The sequence below is a fragment of the Loxodonta africana genome, chromosome 16 (assembly GCF_030014295.1).
Source record: "Loxodonta africana isolate mLoxAfr1 chromosome 16, mLoxAfr1.hap2, whole genome shotgun sequence".
NCBI lineage: Eukaryota > Metazoa > Chordata > Mammalia > Proboscidea > Elephantidae > Loxodonta > Loxodonta africana.
The window spans coordinates 20,313,901-20,329,320 of record NC_087357.1 but is presented as its reverse complement, the minus strand read 5'-3'; the positions used below and the strand labels follow the sequence as shown (position 1 = coordinate 20,329,320).

Sequence of the window (15,420 nt, the reverse complement as noted above, 5' to 3'; positions counted from 1 at the left end):
TCCTATGGGGTCGTTGTGAGTTGAAATCGACTCAAGGGCAATGAGTTTGGTTTGGTTTTTTTTATAGCACCTTTAAAGCCAGTGGCTGTCAAGTCAGTTCTGACTCATGGCGGGTGACCCCATGTGTGTCGGAAGAGAACTATGCTTCGTAGGGTTTCTAATGGCTGGTTTTCGGAAGTAAATCACCTGGCCTTTCTTCTGAGGCACCTCTGGGTGGACTTGAACCTCCAACCTTTCGATTAGCACCAAGTGCGTTAACCGTTTACATCACCCAGGGACTCCACAGCACCTTAGATTCTGCACATTACAGAAGAGTTGTAATTTCAAGTCATTTGTCCATCTGCACACCCCATGTTCTTATACCTGGTTCAGAAAAGGTGGACTTTCCAGAGCCGCACCACTCTGACTTTCAAGGACGGACACCCTCTATGTCACACTAGAACACACAAGAGTAAACAAGGTATGTTTTTACATGTGTGATCTACAAGTTCTTCCTTTTGACTAGATTAACTTCTTAAAAACAAAGAGGTTGGGAATGCCTGTCTTTGGACCAAATACTATGACTGGTTTGTTCTTTGTTAATCCATGAGGCAGTTTTGAGGGGTATGGTTTTGAAACACCAGAAGTGTAACTTCTGAGCCTCATGAAGAAAAATTTATAAAGCTTTCCCCCCACCCAAATTCCGCAACTCACAGAGCCACTTTTCCTGCATCCTTAAAAGACCCTCTCTGGTTGTTCCCCAAACATTAAAGCCCTACTTAAATGAAGCCTGGATTTGGCCTTTAGAAAAAAGTACACAATGTGAACAGGACACAGATTGCCAACAAGACAAGTGAACTTCGTTCGCTAGCAAGTTCCTGCGTGGTCTTTCCATATAAATAAATGACACTGATTCATTTTTTCATCAACTATTGAAAAAAAAAAAGAACAACCAGGATGCATAAGCACTCTGCTATGTACAGAAAAATGGTAAAATGGTGAGCAAAATAGTAACATTTCCTACCCTCCTGGAGATTAGCACTAGCGAATGAGGGCGTAGGTTTTTACCAACGAGGAAATCTTTCTAAATGAGCACAATGGTGCAGGATACACTGGTAACTCCAAGAAGAGGGAAACTGAGGGGTTCCTTCTCAATCAAAGGCAGAAGCTACAACTCCTCGATAACACCACGGGCCAGACCAGCCCTATCAGCAAGAATGGACTCCAACAAAGGTGTTCCCCAGTATGTTCAGTCAATGCCAAACACCACCTCCTACCCCAGCCCCTCTACAGGGTGGCCTGTCTCAAGCCTTCTGGGTGGCAAAATTCCTGGAAGTCATGACACTTACTGCAAATGTACCATGTTCCTTAAGAAACACCAAGAAAAAGTAACATGTTTAACTTCCTTATAAACGTATTTTATGAGAGTATGAATGTATCCTTAAATTTAAATTCAAAACCATAGTTGGACATGGGTCTACCGAAATAAGTGCAACTAAACAAGATTGCCTGTTTCGGATGTTTTGCACCATTATTTGTTTTGCTACAGCTTCATTCATTTTGTAATCTGTGAACATTCATTTTGTAATTTGTGAACTTCATTCATTTTGTAATTTGTGAACATCTGAGCACAAACAAGCAGCAGCATATGCTAAAATATACAAAAACTTAAAATGTTAAGTTCCAGCCATTGACTGTTCTCTGCAAATTGGAAAAGGCTGTGATTATACTATTTCACTGGAAAACACTGAGGTCCAATTCCTAGAACAGTTTGAGTCCCACTGGTATAGAAGAAACAAACCCTGGTGGCACAGTGGTTAAGCACTCGGCTGCTAACAGAAGGGGCAGAAGCTGAAATCCACCAGCCACTCTGCAGGAGAAAGATGTGGCAGTCTGCTTCCATGGAAACCCTATGGGGGCAGTTCTACTCTGTCCTACAGGGTCAGTATGAGTCGGAATCGACTAGGTGGCAACTGGTTCTGGTTAATTATTTGCTGTATAAAATGGATCACTATATGAGTTTTTTTTTTTTTTTTTTTTAAATAGTACATTCCTAGGACACATTTGAGTCCTTGGGTGGTGCAAATGGTTAAACGCTCAGCTACTAACTGAAAGGTTGGTGGTTCAAATCCACCCAGAGGTGCCCCCGAAAAAAGGCCTTGTGATCTGCTTCCAAAAGGTCACAGCCATAAAAATCCTAGGGGGCATTCTACTCTGTAACACATGAGGCCACCATGAATTGGAATCAATTCCATGGCAACTGGAAGGAAGAAGGAGGCTTTTAAGATTTAGAGAAGCTTGATTTCTATATAACCATGTGGTTATCAGGTGCCGTTGAGTCGATTTCAATTCACAGTGACCCCATGTGACAGAGTAAACTGCCCCACGGGGTTTTCTCGGCTATAATCTGTGTGAAAACAGATCGCCACGTCTTTCTCCCACAGAGCCACTGGGTGGATTCAAACTGCCAACCTTTAGGTTAGCAGCCAAGCACTTACCTGTTGGGCCACCAGGGCTCCTTTATACAACCATAGCATTATATAAGGTCCATAAGGGACGACCAAGGGAAAGGCCAGGTGCAGAAGAATTTATATCTAGAAGAGTTCTTGAATCTGGCTCCCCTTCTTTCTGCCCTTAGGATGTGATTTAATACAAAATAAACCATCAAAACACTCAGACCAAAATATTAGTCCTGTCACTGTTCCTGCAACTCACCACACCTCTCTGGGGCTCCAGCCTCCCTCACCCTCTCCTTTCCCACCCGCTGCAGGAGCCCTCCAAAGCAGTTCCTCTACAGCAGTGGTTCTCAAGTGGGAATGAATGCTGCCCTGCAGGAAACACTTGGCGACATCTGGAGACATTTCTGATCGTGCAACTTGGGAAGGGGTGCTACTGGCATGTAGCAGCTAGAGGCCAGGGATGCTGCCAAACATCCTATAGGAGAGGCCCCCACAACAAAGAGTTACCCAGCCCAAACGTCAGAGCACCAAGGTAGAGAAACCCTGGTGTTCAGGAGGCAAAGTCATGGTCCACGCAGTGGGTCTGTGCCCAAGTTCTGAGTGGTTCTGGTTTTTTCTTTGGTCCTTTTAGATTAGCTTTTAGTTGGAGGGAGAAGTCTGCAGACTCCAGCGGCCAGAATATGTATTCCCTGAAAGGTTTAGATGGGCCGCTGATGCAAGGTGAAACTCACTGACGCATAGAAATGCCTAAACAACCCACTTGAAAACATTTCCTCAAAACATTCAGGGAAAGTGCTACAAGGAGCAGCTTGGCAAGGCCCCACAAAGTCTGTAAAAGCCTTCTGAAAAGTAATTTACACCAATGAACTGTGGCAAATTCACCTATTCTGTAAGGACACTGCAACTCAACATGCCTTTTTAATCCACTATAGAATGGCAACAATTATATTTTAATTAGTTATTTTTCACTTACTTTTCAGAACCTGTTTGGGTCATCTAAATAACTTCACGTCCTCTTAACATTCCTCAAGAGATTGTCTCAGAAAAAATAACTCGATTTTCTTTAAAATCTCCAATCTCGGTTAAGTGACAGATGAAGCCGCTATAGTGACCACATTCCTGCTGGGTTTTGGCCAAACTCTCTTTATTCTCTTTCCCAACTCGTAAATCTATTTCTATCACAGTTCAGATGATTTTTCTTGTCTCATTCCTTCTTTAGAGCTAGCACAGTATACTTTAAAACTTTTCTTAAAAAACAAAATACAAGCAGAAAAAAAAAACTTAGAACATGGTCTGACTAATAACTAGGTTTTCAGGAAAATTATTTTCATTGTAAAGGCAAGAATCTCTAGATTTCTTTCATTTCTTGCCCAAAGGTGGTAAGAGAGGCAACAATCAAACTCTTTCAATCTGGAGCTGCAAAAAAAAAATGAATAATATTCTAGAATTTGTTCCTTTTCATTCATAGGGAACTTCTTAAAGGAAATAAAAAACAAAACTCACACATCTGTGTTGTTGTTAGGTGCTGTCGAGTCAATATTGATTCACAGTGACCCCATGTAACAGACGAGAACTGCCCCACAGGGCTGTTTAGGCTGTGATCTTTAGGGAAGCAGATTACCAGGTCTTTCTCCCAGTAGCTGCTGGGTGGGTTCGAACCACCATCCTTTAAGTCAGTAGCCGAGCGCTTAACTGTTGTGCCACCAGGGTTCCTTTACACATCTATATAAAACCAAATCCATTACCATCGAGTCGATTCCGACTCATAGTTAACAGATAAATCTACTACTCGATTCCCTGTGGCTACTTTCACCACCAAATCCCCCAAACAGGACTCTCAAAGTCCCTTTGTCCCAAATGTGAATCTTGCACAGCTCTACAAACCACAGACAAAACTACACAAATCAGAAACCTGGAAACTGCCCTTTACTTTCAACCATGGGGGCAACAGCCTGAAAAAACACAAACATGATTTAAGACGAAAATAAACTACCTTTCAGTAAAAATAAAACCTGCCTTTCCTTCTCTTTACTCTGGTACTGTATCAATGAGAAGAAGCTCAGTAGTCCACTTTGTATCCTGAGAAAAACATAAAGTTTAAGTAAAAGGTATTTCTGGCCAATGCGAGTGGTTTCTGTCACCAGCCGACCAGATGACCACACCTGGAGGGTCTGTGTGGTCGCAAACGTCACCGAGGAAGCTAGGGATTTCACCCTGGCCCCGCCAAGCAGAGCACACCTTGTATGTACCACGCGCACCTTACCTTGCGACAGGGCTGCTTTTCTTCCGCTTCTGGTCCTGGGCTGTGCTGAGCAGAGAGCTCCTCCAGGCTTCAAACTCACACCGTGAGAAGCAGCTCTGTGAACGCCAGACCTCAGCCCACGGGAGGCTCCGTCCCGCCTCGGTTACATAACCGGGCTTCTCTCTGAAGCTAAGGAAACGGGCATCTTCCCAGACCCACTCCGGAAACAAGGACAGAGCAGCGCAGGGCGGGCGCTCGCACGCCTCCCTGGCTCCGCTGACTAGTTACACACCAGCAACCACTACGGGCCAGTCCATGTTGCTCAAAAAGGAGGGGGTAGATTTTTTCTTTTTAAACGCAGGTGGGGAAAGTACCATTTCTTCACATTCACTCAGCATTGTCTGCATAACAAATCTGACAGTGATTGTCCCTGAGGCAGAAGTTTGCACTGAAACCAGACTGTCAAGCGTTTGAAGTTTCTTTCTGGGATTGGAAATGATGGAAAGGTGTACGACTGAGCTGGCAAACAGCTCTCTCAGATCACGGCTTCTGAGAGACTTATGATGGAATCCCTGATAAAAAAGTGTAATAAAAACAGGGTTCAACTTTATCTTAGTGTTCATTACTTCAGAATTTACGTATTACACTGTAGTAATTTTTGACGGTAATGTGGTTTCAAAATAGACTACTCATCAAGTCTGCTCGATTGATATTTTTGATGTGCATTTTGTATGGTGCTCCTTTTTAAAAAATTTTTTTTGTTGTGCAGAACATACACAGCAGAAAATACACCAATTCAACGATTTCCACATGTACAATTCAGCGCCTATTCAAGTTGTGCAAAATTACTGAATACCTACTATGTTCCAGGCACTTTACCTACATGAGCTCATTTTCAACTAAACTGTAAAAAAAAAACTGCAGAAATTCCAAATGAACCAGTTTCAGAAGGTGTAATCATAGGTCCTTTGTGTACGTGAACGAGAAGAGTCAGAAGCCATCTGCTGTGATAACACAGCTCCTTTTTAGGACTAGGGCAAGATTCTGTAAACATTCTTACTGTTTTTTTTTAACAAGACTAAAACTAATTAGGGAAAAATTCCATGGTGGTTATTTGCCCATGAAAATCACCTAATAAACAGATACTTTTTAAATGTGTGGAATCTCTTCTCAACTGGTCCACACATAATCCCACACAATGCTGAAGAAATGTAAGGCGGTTAGCAACACATCTGTGCTGCCAAAATGAAGAGGACGCTAGCGGACTGTACAGTGTCATAATTACAGGGAGCCAGTACATTTCTAGTGCATTTGCCTTCTGAGGAGTCCAAGACTCCATGAATGTGCCTTTGTCATGCCCTTGGGGAGCCAGGCTTCTCCAAGGGCAATCTGTGGAGCCCTTGTACCAGAATCACCCAGAGCAGGGTGGCACGTTGCCACACAGACTCCCAGACCCTGACCTGGACCCCTGAATCGGAATCTCGGGGTGGGGGGTGAGGCCCAGGAATCAGCACTTTAAGCAAGACGCCCTGGTGATTTTTAGGCATAGGGGTTTTAGAGCTCCAGCCTTGGAAGGCAAAACCTTGGGGTTAGGTAATTACAGATTACCTCTGTAATCCTGGCACCGAATCTAGAGTTTGAACATTGACAGGCAGTCAGATATTTGTCAGAGTGGAAGGAGCTCCTCTTCACAGAGGAGGGAGGATCCCTGCTCCCCAGGAGGCACTCCTTTCTATTGTCCTGTATTTGGAATACCAGCTCCTTGTTGGGATTTTATTTAGCAACCACTTCTGAGTTTTCTGAGATGAGAAGAAAGAGGATGGGTCATCTTCTGATTTACCAAGCAAATCTCCAAATTTGTGAGTTTCCAATGAAACTCACTTGACCCTTTCCAAATGGAAAATCACCACGCAGGGTCAAGTGGTTCAAGGAACCTGCCGGGTTGGCAGCCCTCTGTGAGCAGTAATGAGATGCCTTTTCCTACTGACATACCTTCTGTACAAGTGTGTGGACACGGTTTTGGGAAAGAAAGCCAAAATTAAATAACCAATGGGGTAGGCACAAAGGATCTGTCTGAGGTAGTGGAAATATTCTAAGATTGTACTGTAGTGATGGGGGCACAGCTCTGTAAATTTACTAAAGGTCATTGAGTCATGCACTTAGAACGGAAGAATTTATGGTATGTAAATTACAACCTCAACAAAGCTGTTAAAAAATTTTCAAAATGGAAGGTTGGTTGAAATCTGCTCCAAAGGCACTCAGTGCTATGGCTAAGTAAGGCTCAAAGAGCTGATAAAGAAGCTCCTCTCTTACAGCCCATAGAAGCTAAGAGACATTTTCATGCTCAACATTGTTGAAGGCCCTGTCTGGGCAGATGTGCTGATATTACACAGAACAATTAAACAGAGTAGCACGAGTCCTCCATGAGCTTCTACTTAAACCAGTTATACTCAGGTGGACACAACAAAAACACGTTTACAGAGAAACAGGCACGCGGACATTTATTCCACATGTGAGTGAAAGAACGGGTATTTAGTAGGGTGGTGAAGGATGTATGCCCAAAGAGAATGTGAAATCCTTAATGTTTTTGGAAAGGCCATGGCAAAAATTCAAAACAGGAAAAATAATCATTCATCAACACCTCTTATTTAGCAGCTGCTAGATGGCTGGTAGGGTGATTCGAACTCACCAGCTGATCTGAGGGAGAAAGATGCAGCAGTTTGTTTCCATAAAGATTTAGAGCCTTTGAAACCCTGTCAGGCAGTTCTACTCTGTCCTATAGGGTTGCTCTGAGTCAGAATCGACTCGATGGTGGTGAGTTTAGGTTTGGCTTCCTGGTAGAAGGTAACAACAGACACTTGGTGAAATAATGGCAGATTGAATTTACAGGAATATGCATGTGAACAGCTAAAGTTAAGTGATTTAAGAAATTATCAAACCAAAGACTCAACATGATGGTTAACTTGTACATCTGAAATAATCACCTACATCTACATTTGAGAGTAAACAGAATGACTCCCTCCTTCAAAGTATTAAGCTTTTATAAAACCTGTTTGTTCTTTTAATAAATGGAAAAAAACAATTCTTGAGAAACCCCTGTGTCAGGCACTGTCACAGATGATTTATCTATCAGCCAATATAAGAATAATCACATTGAGAAGTATTATTATCCACAGTTTATAGCTCAAGATGCTGAGAATTAGAGCCTAAGCAATGTGGTAATGATTACTCAGCCCCTAAAGTGTGGCTACGGAGTTCTTGGGGGAGCAAACGGTTACACGCTCAGCTGCTAACTGAAAGCTTAGTGATGGAGTCCACCCAGAGGTGTCTTGGAGGCAAGGCCTGGCGATCTACTTCCAAAAGGTCAGCCACTGAAAACCCCACAAAGCACGGTTCTACTCTGACACACATGGGGTCACGTAAGTCAGAGTCAACTCAGCGGCAACTGGTTGTAAGTGTAGCTACTGGAATCAAATCCCAGGGCATTGGCCTGTATCGGTAAGTTCTTTCATGTCCATCTTACCCACTAAGGCAACATCGAGCTCCCAAATTCCAGATTCTGTCTATGCTGCCAAGATGCCTGCAGCTTTCAGTTTTTTGCTATTGAGCCATTAAAATAGATGGCTTACAAACAATTTTCATTTGCAAGTCCACTCCAAAGTGTCCTTATGTTTGGAGGAATTATTGTACCAGTTCATTTCCACTGGGCTCGATGGCCACCAGTCCTAAGCCTCACTCCCCCTGACTAGCTGGCAGGCTAGAAGCAGGTCCATCTGCTGGAATTGGCACAGCATCCTCCATGAGGTGGGAAGCCAGGAGGTGCAGGAAGCAAGAACAGTCAGGGGTAAAACAAAGGAGGAAGAGGCCTAGTGTGCCAGCAGCAGGGCTGCTTCACTGCCTGGGCCCAAGGGCACCAAATGCACCATTTCCTATGGAGCATTCTTCACCTCCTGGGCCTTATGGAAACTCACGTCCTACGTCAAGAAGCTGTTCCCAGAACTGAATCTGTCCTGGTGACAGAGACCTTTGGATGGTGCTCTTTTTCAATGCATGCCACTAAGTTAAACACACACTGAAAGAAGCCAAGTGGACCAAAGCACAAGGACAAGACAGAGCTGAGGTAGCTCAAGACACCACCTTTTGTCTGAGTTGTCATGAATGCAGGAGCTAGAGAAGGTTGTTTGAGGCCCAAAGGGTAGTCAATGAGGTGCACCAGAGGCACAACCCCAATTCCAGGAGAAAGGCCAGATCTGGGTTGGGAAGCCAACTGTCTGTCTTTCCATCCACCATCAGTCAGGTAGGCAGGCCCAAATGGATGGCTAGCCTTTTCTGATAGGGGTGGTGTTCCAGGTACAGAATGGGTTCAGGTGAGCCCACAAAAGCCAGTTTACCTTATAATTAAGCTAAAATAATATCAATCTGCAATAGAAAATGTTTAAAACTTAAAAAAATTTACAACCTGACTACTGACAAAAAGGATGTGAAATGAAAAATGACATGTTATTATAAGCATGCAATTAAACCAAACAGTAAAATCAAACTAAATGTGTTTAAAACCAAAGAAACAAACAAGGTGGGAAAAAAGTGACCGAAAACTTCAGGAACAACAGCAAATAGATATAAAGCTCTCCCTTTCATCTGCTTGTACCTACCAACCCTCAAGACCCAAAGCCAATGTCTTTTCTGATAATCGACGAAAAGCTCTTTTAAACTCAGGGCATTTATTGTGTCTCTCTTACTTGACCCTCATACTACTGGGGATCCCAAGTTATCTTTCTGTACTTACATAAACTGCCAAAGATTAAACTCTTTTTCTGCTTCACCAAGAGAAACCCATTGCTGTCAAGCCAATTCCAACTCATAGTGACCCTGTAGGTCTGAGTAGAACTACCCCATAGGGTTTCCAAGGCTGTAAATCTTTACAGAAGCAGACTACCACATCTGTCTCCCATGGAGCACCTGGTGGGTTTGTACCACTAACTTTTTGGTTGGCAGCCGAACACCTTAACCACTGTACCACCAGGGCTCCTTCCACTAAGAGAAAGTCCTGAAAATTATCTTGGAACCATTGAAGGGCATCTCTACAGGGCAGATGAGGCACCTTGGAATCAATCACTTATAAGAAGGTATATAACCATCCCTCTTAATGTTTATTGTGGTAAAAAACGTGAACAGAGACAAGCATGGGATGTGTGGGGAATGGTAAGAAGGGAAATGTTTGGTACTCTGGGCCCACAAGGAAGCAAACATATGAGCCTTTCTGAGGCCAAGGATGTGTTGGGTCCTGGAGAGTACAAAGGACAACTCTGGGGAGTCCCTGGGTGGTACAAACAGTTAAGGTGCTTGGTTACTAACCAAAAGGTTAGAGGTTTGAGTCTACCCAGAGGTACCTTGGAAGAAGACCTGGTGATCCACATCCAAAAATTCAGCCATTGAAAACCCTATGAAGAGCAGTTCTACTCTGACACACATGGGGATGCCATGTATCAGAATCGACTTTACAGCAACTGTTTTTTTTGAGGGGTCTACACTTCTGTGCCACCCAGAACAGTGGCCAGACCAGGAGTTCCATCCCTTCTCTATGCTTGGAGGACAATCCACCTTGGCAGGCATTTGCACAGCTCACCACCACCACTGAGCATCACCCTGGGACTCTGAAGATGCTGCAGTAGCTCTGGGACTCACGAGGGCTGGGGGTGTCCTTGGCACTAACAGGGGGTGTAGTTTAGACTTGGACACCCTATTACTTTTAGAAATATAAGTCTCTATCTGAGAACTAAGTCTTTCATTTTCTTTGTAGTCCCCAGTGTTGGGCCAACAGCGTTTCCTCAATAATATTCCTCGATTTCTCTGGAAGAACCCTATTCTACCTGTCGGTTCTCTAGTTCCCCCCTCACACATTTCACCCTCAACAAGCTAAACTCTCTGATGTCAGGCGACAGTGAGAAACAAAACATCTTTTTAACTCAAGATAAATGCAAACTCTTTTCAAACTGTCATTTCCGGATAAGGAAGTCCTTTCATTTGTGCTGACAGGAAATGGGGTAGTTTTTCCATAAATACTGAATCTTTACTGCTTGTGAACACCGTCTTTTGTTGCCCTGGTATTTCCTCTTGCACTAATGTAGGAGAAAGTAGATAACCTGGGGTGAATCAGATAGATTTTCCTCAAAGCATTTATCATGTCAATGTGCTTATACTCTATTGGGCCAACTCCCAACCGGTTAACAATGGTTAGGACAAAATATTGGCTATTCTTCACAAATAAGATGTTGTAACCAACACATCATAACCCACATGTTCAACTTAAACTTGTGTTTGGTTTCCAACAGTGGGAAGATTCTACATTCATCAAGTCACACTATGATCAAGGGCATTCTGCACTAAGATGTTTATGGAAATGAATCCCCATTCTTGTCCTTTACCCACTGTTCTCAAACCTGATCAGTTAGACTGTTAATGGGCTGGAAGAGAAAAGAGAGGGAGAGAGAAGTATCCTGGCATCTAATTATGCCAGGGGTTTTGCACGCTTTTCTTTCTTTTTTAAAAAAATCATGCAGCCTTATGAGGTAGTAATTCATATTCTCATTTTACAGATAAGAAAATTGAGAATAACTGAGGTTAATTAACTTGCCCACAGTCATGAAGCTGGTAAAACAATAGGCTGGGATTCAAACCCAGGTTTTCCCAATGCTGTATCGCCTTGAAAATCTTTGTGTGTATGTGTGTATATACACACATACGTATATAAATATATACATGCACTTTTTTTAAGTGAGATAGAATTCACCCTTTTAATGTATACAGTTCTGATGTTTTTAGTGTATTCATAAGGTTGTGCAAACATCACCACTATCTAATTCTAGAACATTTTCATCACTCCCTCAAAAAACCCCATACTCATGAGCAGCCACTCCCTATTCTCCCCTTCCCTCAGTCTTTGGCAGCCACAATCTACTTTCTGCCTCTACGGCTTTGCCTATTACAGGGACTTTATATAAATGGAATTCTACCATATGTGGTCTTTGTGACTAGCTCCTTTCACTTAGTATAATATTTCCAACGTTCATCTACAACTAACTGTACCATGTGTTGTTGTTGTTGTTAGATGCCATCGAGTCTTTTCCTACTCATAGCGACCCTGTGCACGACAGAACGAAATACCGCCCAGTTCTGCACCATCCTTACAATCATTGTTATGCTTGAGCTCACTGTTGCAGCCACTGTGTCAATCCACCTCGTTGAGGGTCTTCCTCTTTTCTGCTGACCCTGTACTCTCCCAAGCATGATGTCCTTCTCCATGGACTGATCCCTCCTGACAACATGTCCAAAGTATGTAAGATGCAGTCTCGCCATCCTTGCTTCTAAGGAGCATTCTGGTTGTACTTCTTCTAATATAGATTTGTTCGTTCTTTTGGCAGTCCATGGTATATTCAATATTCTTCCCCAACACCACAATCTAAAGGCGTCAATTCTTCTTCTGCTTTCACGCGCATATGATGCAACTGAAAATACCATGCCTTGGGTCAGGTGCACCTTAGTCTTCAGGGTGACATCTTCGCTCTTCAACACTTTGAAGAGGTCCTTTGCAGCAGATTTGCCCAATGCAATGCGTCTTTTGATTTCTTGACTGCTGCTTCCATGGCTGTTGACTGTGGATCCAAGTAAAATGAAATCCTTGACAACTTCAATCTTTTCTCCGTTTATCATGATGTTGCTCACTGGTCCAGTTGTGAGGATTTTTGTTTTCTTTATATTGAGGTGCAATCCATACTGAAAGCTGTGGTCTTTGATCTTCATCAGTAAGTGCTTCAAGTCCTCTTCACTTTCAGCAAGCAAGGTTGTGTCATCTGCATAATGCAGGTTGTTAATGAGTCTTCCTCCAATTCTGATGCCACGTTCTTCTTCATATAGTCCAGCTTCTCAGATTATTTGCTCAACATACAGATTGAATAGGTATGGTGAAAGAATACAACCCTGACGCACATCTTTCCTGACTTTAAACCAATCAGTATCTCCTTGCTCTGTCTGAACAACTGCTTCTTGATCTATGTAAAGATTCCTCATGAGCACAATTAAGTGTTCTGGAATTCCCATTCTTCCTAGTCTGTCTTAGTCTGGAAGCTCAGCTGAAACCTGTCCTCCGTGGGTGACCCTGCTGGTGTCTGAATACCAGTAGCGTAGCTTCCAGCATCACAGCAACACGCGAGCCCCACAGTACAACAAACTGACAGACATGCGGGGGCTGTACCACGTATCAATACTTTATTCCTTTTTATGGCTGAATAATATTCCATTGTATGGATATACCACATTCTGTTGAACTTATAGTTTAAAACATAGGCATTTCTCCAGTGTATGGTCAAGCGATAGTCTGAAATTAGAAAAGGTGACCAGTGTCTCTATATTGACTATTATCAATATAGGAGTCTCTTCCTGACTACTCATTGAGCTGTGGGAAGTCCTAGACTAGCGCTCTGACGACAAGATGCTCCCCAACCTGAGACAGCATCATCCATCTCCAGTACTCTCCAGGGGCCATGCCAGATGCCCTGTGGTGCCTACAGCTGATGAAAGGAGACAAGACACTATGAGGTTTGATTCCACAGAAGTATGACAACTCTGTGAGCAGGGTCACTGATTTTCAGTGACATTTTACAATGGTAAAAAGTAAACCAACTAAGAACCAACAAACCAAATCCATTGCCATTGAGTTGATTCTGACTCATGGTGACCCCATGTGTTACAGAGTAGAACTGACCTTCGTGGGGTTTTCTTAGCTGTAATCTTTACAGAAGAAGACCACCAGGCTTTCTTCTGAAGTGCTGCTAGGTGGGTCTGAATAGCCAGCTTTTTGGTTAGTAGCCAAAAGCAAACTGTCTGTACCACCTAGGGACCTAAACCAACTAATAAGCAAATGTTTCTTGTCCCAAAAATAGGTACAACAGGGCTACTAATGGAACAGCCTTTCTCCATTTCATCAGGAATGGTAAATTTTGGTCCTTTGGCAAGTTATGTGGCGGACAAATTAAGTATGTTTTCTCAATGATTATCTCCAGGTAGATCATGAAGGTGTGTGTAGGTATGTGTGTGTATGTGTGTGTGTGTTTCATCATCTTCTGGGAATCAAGAGAACCTGGGTTCTAATTTTGGTTTTGTTACTAATTAGCCCCAGAGTCTCAGGTGCTCAGTAGCCTGATCTGTAAATTGAAGCCACTAGTAGCTGCCTTGACCACTTTACAGGTCTCTTGTGAGAATGAGTATTTATGAGATCACATGCAAATACTGGAAATAATATACCAAGGCAGGATTTTATGCTGGTTCACTGTCTGCTGGGACATAGACCATCTCAATATATGAAAGAAGGTGGCCCACTAAGATCACTTGACTCTTTTCCCTTTCCTGATCCTCAGAAAATATTTGGGGTCACAATTAAGTGCCGGAAAGCATAAACCCCTCTGAGTCCAATGAAAATGAGAAGAATGCAATTGGTTTTCTACATAAACATGGGTTATTATTCTTGCTTTATGTGTATATGACGTACACAAGACCAGAAAGGGGAACGCTGGCATTTTGGCCCGTCCTTTGCAAATTACACTTTTAATGGTGACAAAAAGATGATATGTCATGCAAGTGCCATGGGATAACCTACGTTTTCTCTCACTAAATAATAGGTCAGCCCAGAACATGACCTACTCACCGCTTACATATATTACAACACAACATGCTTAAAATATCTACACCAAAAGGGGGGAAGGGGACAAAGGCCTCTGTTTAAAAAGTGAATGTTTTACTGAAGCAGCATAAACATTTACCTCTTGATTTTATGGAAAAGTAGTTTTTTTAATCACTCGAAAAGTAAAGCTACCAGATTTTAATCTCTCAGAGAATCAAGAAGAAGGACCTGGCTGAATCCCACTGTGGTTCCATTTCCTACACCCCAGGGGGTCAGCAGGAGGGGTCTAAAGCAAGTCTAAAGCCTGTGCTTCTGTCGTTCTTCTCCAAGGTAACAGATAAAGACAGGACAGGGTTTCATTAATGGCACTCAAGAAGACTTGCCTTGGGCTACATCTGAAGGTGTCTTTCTTACATTGTGTAGCAAGCAGGCTCATACGGGCTATTACAGTCACCGTTGCACAAATGGCAAGGTGAGTACCATGCCGTATAAGACACGCACCTCCAGCCCTTGATGTCCTGGGTACCGTGATGTGAGGAAGACATGAAAGGGAAAGCCTATGAGACTGGATAAGGAAAAGCAGAGCCCTGCCTTACCCTGGTGCGGTAACAAAGCAGAGAATTCTGATGTTCCTTTGTCCTAGTGGGAAGGGCACACAAGAGGGATCCTTCCCACACGAAGTCAGGTTGGTACCTACTCGGTGACGTCACCTCTGCAGAGGGAGCAGAGGCCCCTGGGGTGCCGCTGGGATGAGAGCATTAGTCTTGAATCTATCAGTGCAGCTCCAGGTAAACACAGAGATCCCCTGAAGGAAAGGGAGTTGGGCCAGAGAGCACAACAGACTAAGACAAAGGGAAGCCCATCCTTCGTCAGCCAGGCATGGCAGAACAGTCTGAGATGGGAGAGGGGGTGCCGGGCAGCCTCTTCTTCACCCTCAAAGCCTCTGTTTTCAGTTTGACATTTGCTTTTTTATCTTCGCTACCTTCATTATGGAACTATTTTGTTGCTGATGATAAACTCTTTTCTATTTTCTTTCTTCATGAAGCTGGCAGGCAAAAATCTGC

The 15,420-nt window shown here is 43.2% G+C and overlaps 1 protein-coding gene across 7 annotated transcripts in view; it reads right to left on the bottom strand.

Moving 5' to 3' along the window:
* Positions 1-4,976, bottom strand: part of ABLIM1 (actin binding LIM protein 1) — a 94,939-nt gene extending 89,963 nt beyond the window's left edge. For 3 of the 7 annotated variants that reach the window (XM_064269274.1, XM_064269275.1, XM_064269278.1), the window contains exon 1: positions 4,702-4,972. The gene's annotated coding sequence lies outside the window, so the exon portion shown is untranslated. Of the gene's footprint in view, positions 1-4,701 lie in introns of all 7 variants that reach the window. The other 4 variants (XM_064269276.1, XM_064269279.1, XM_023546690.2 and 1 more) reach the window with 3 other exon arrangements.
* Between the last annotated feature and the right edge of the window lie 10,444 nt (positions 4,977-15,420).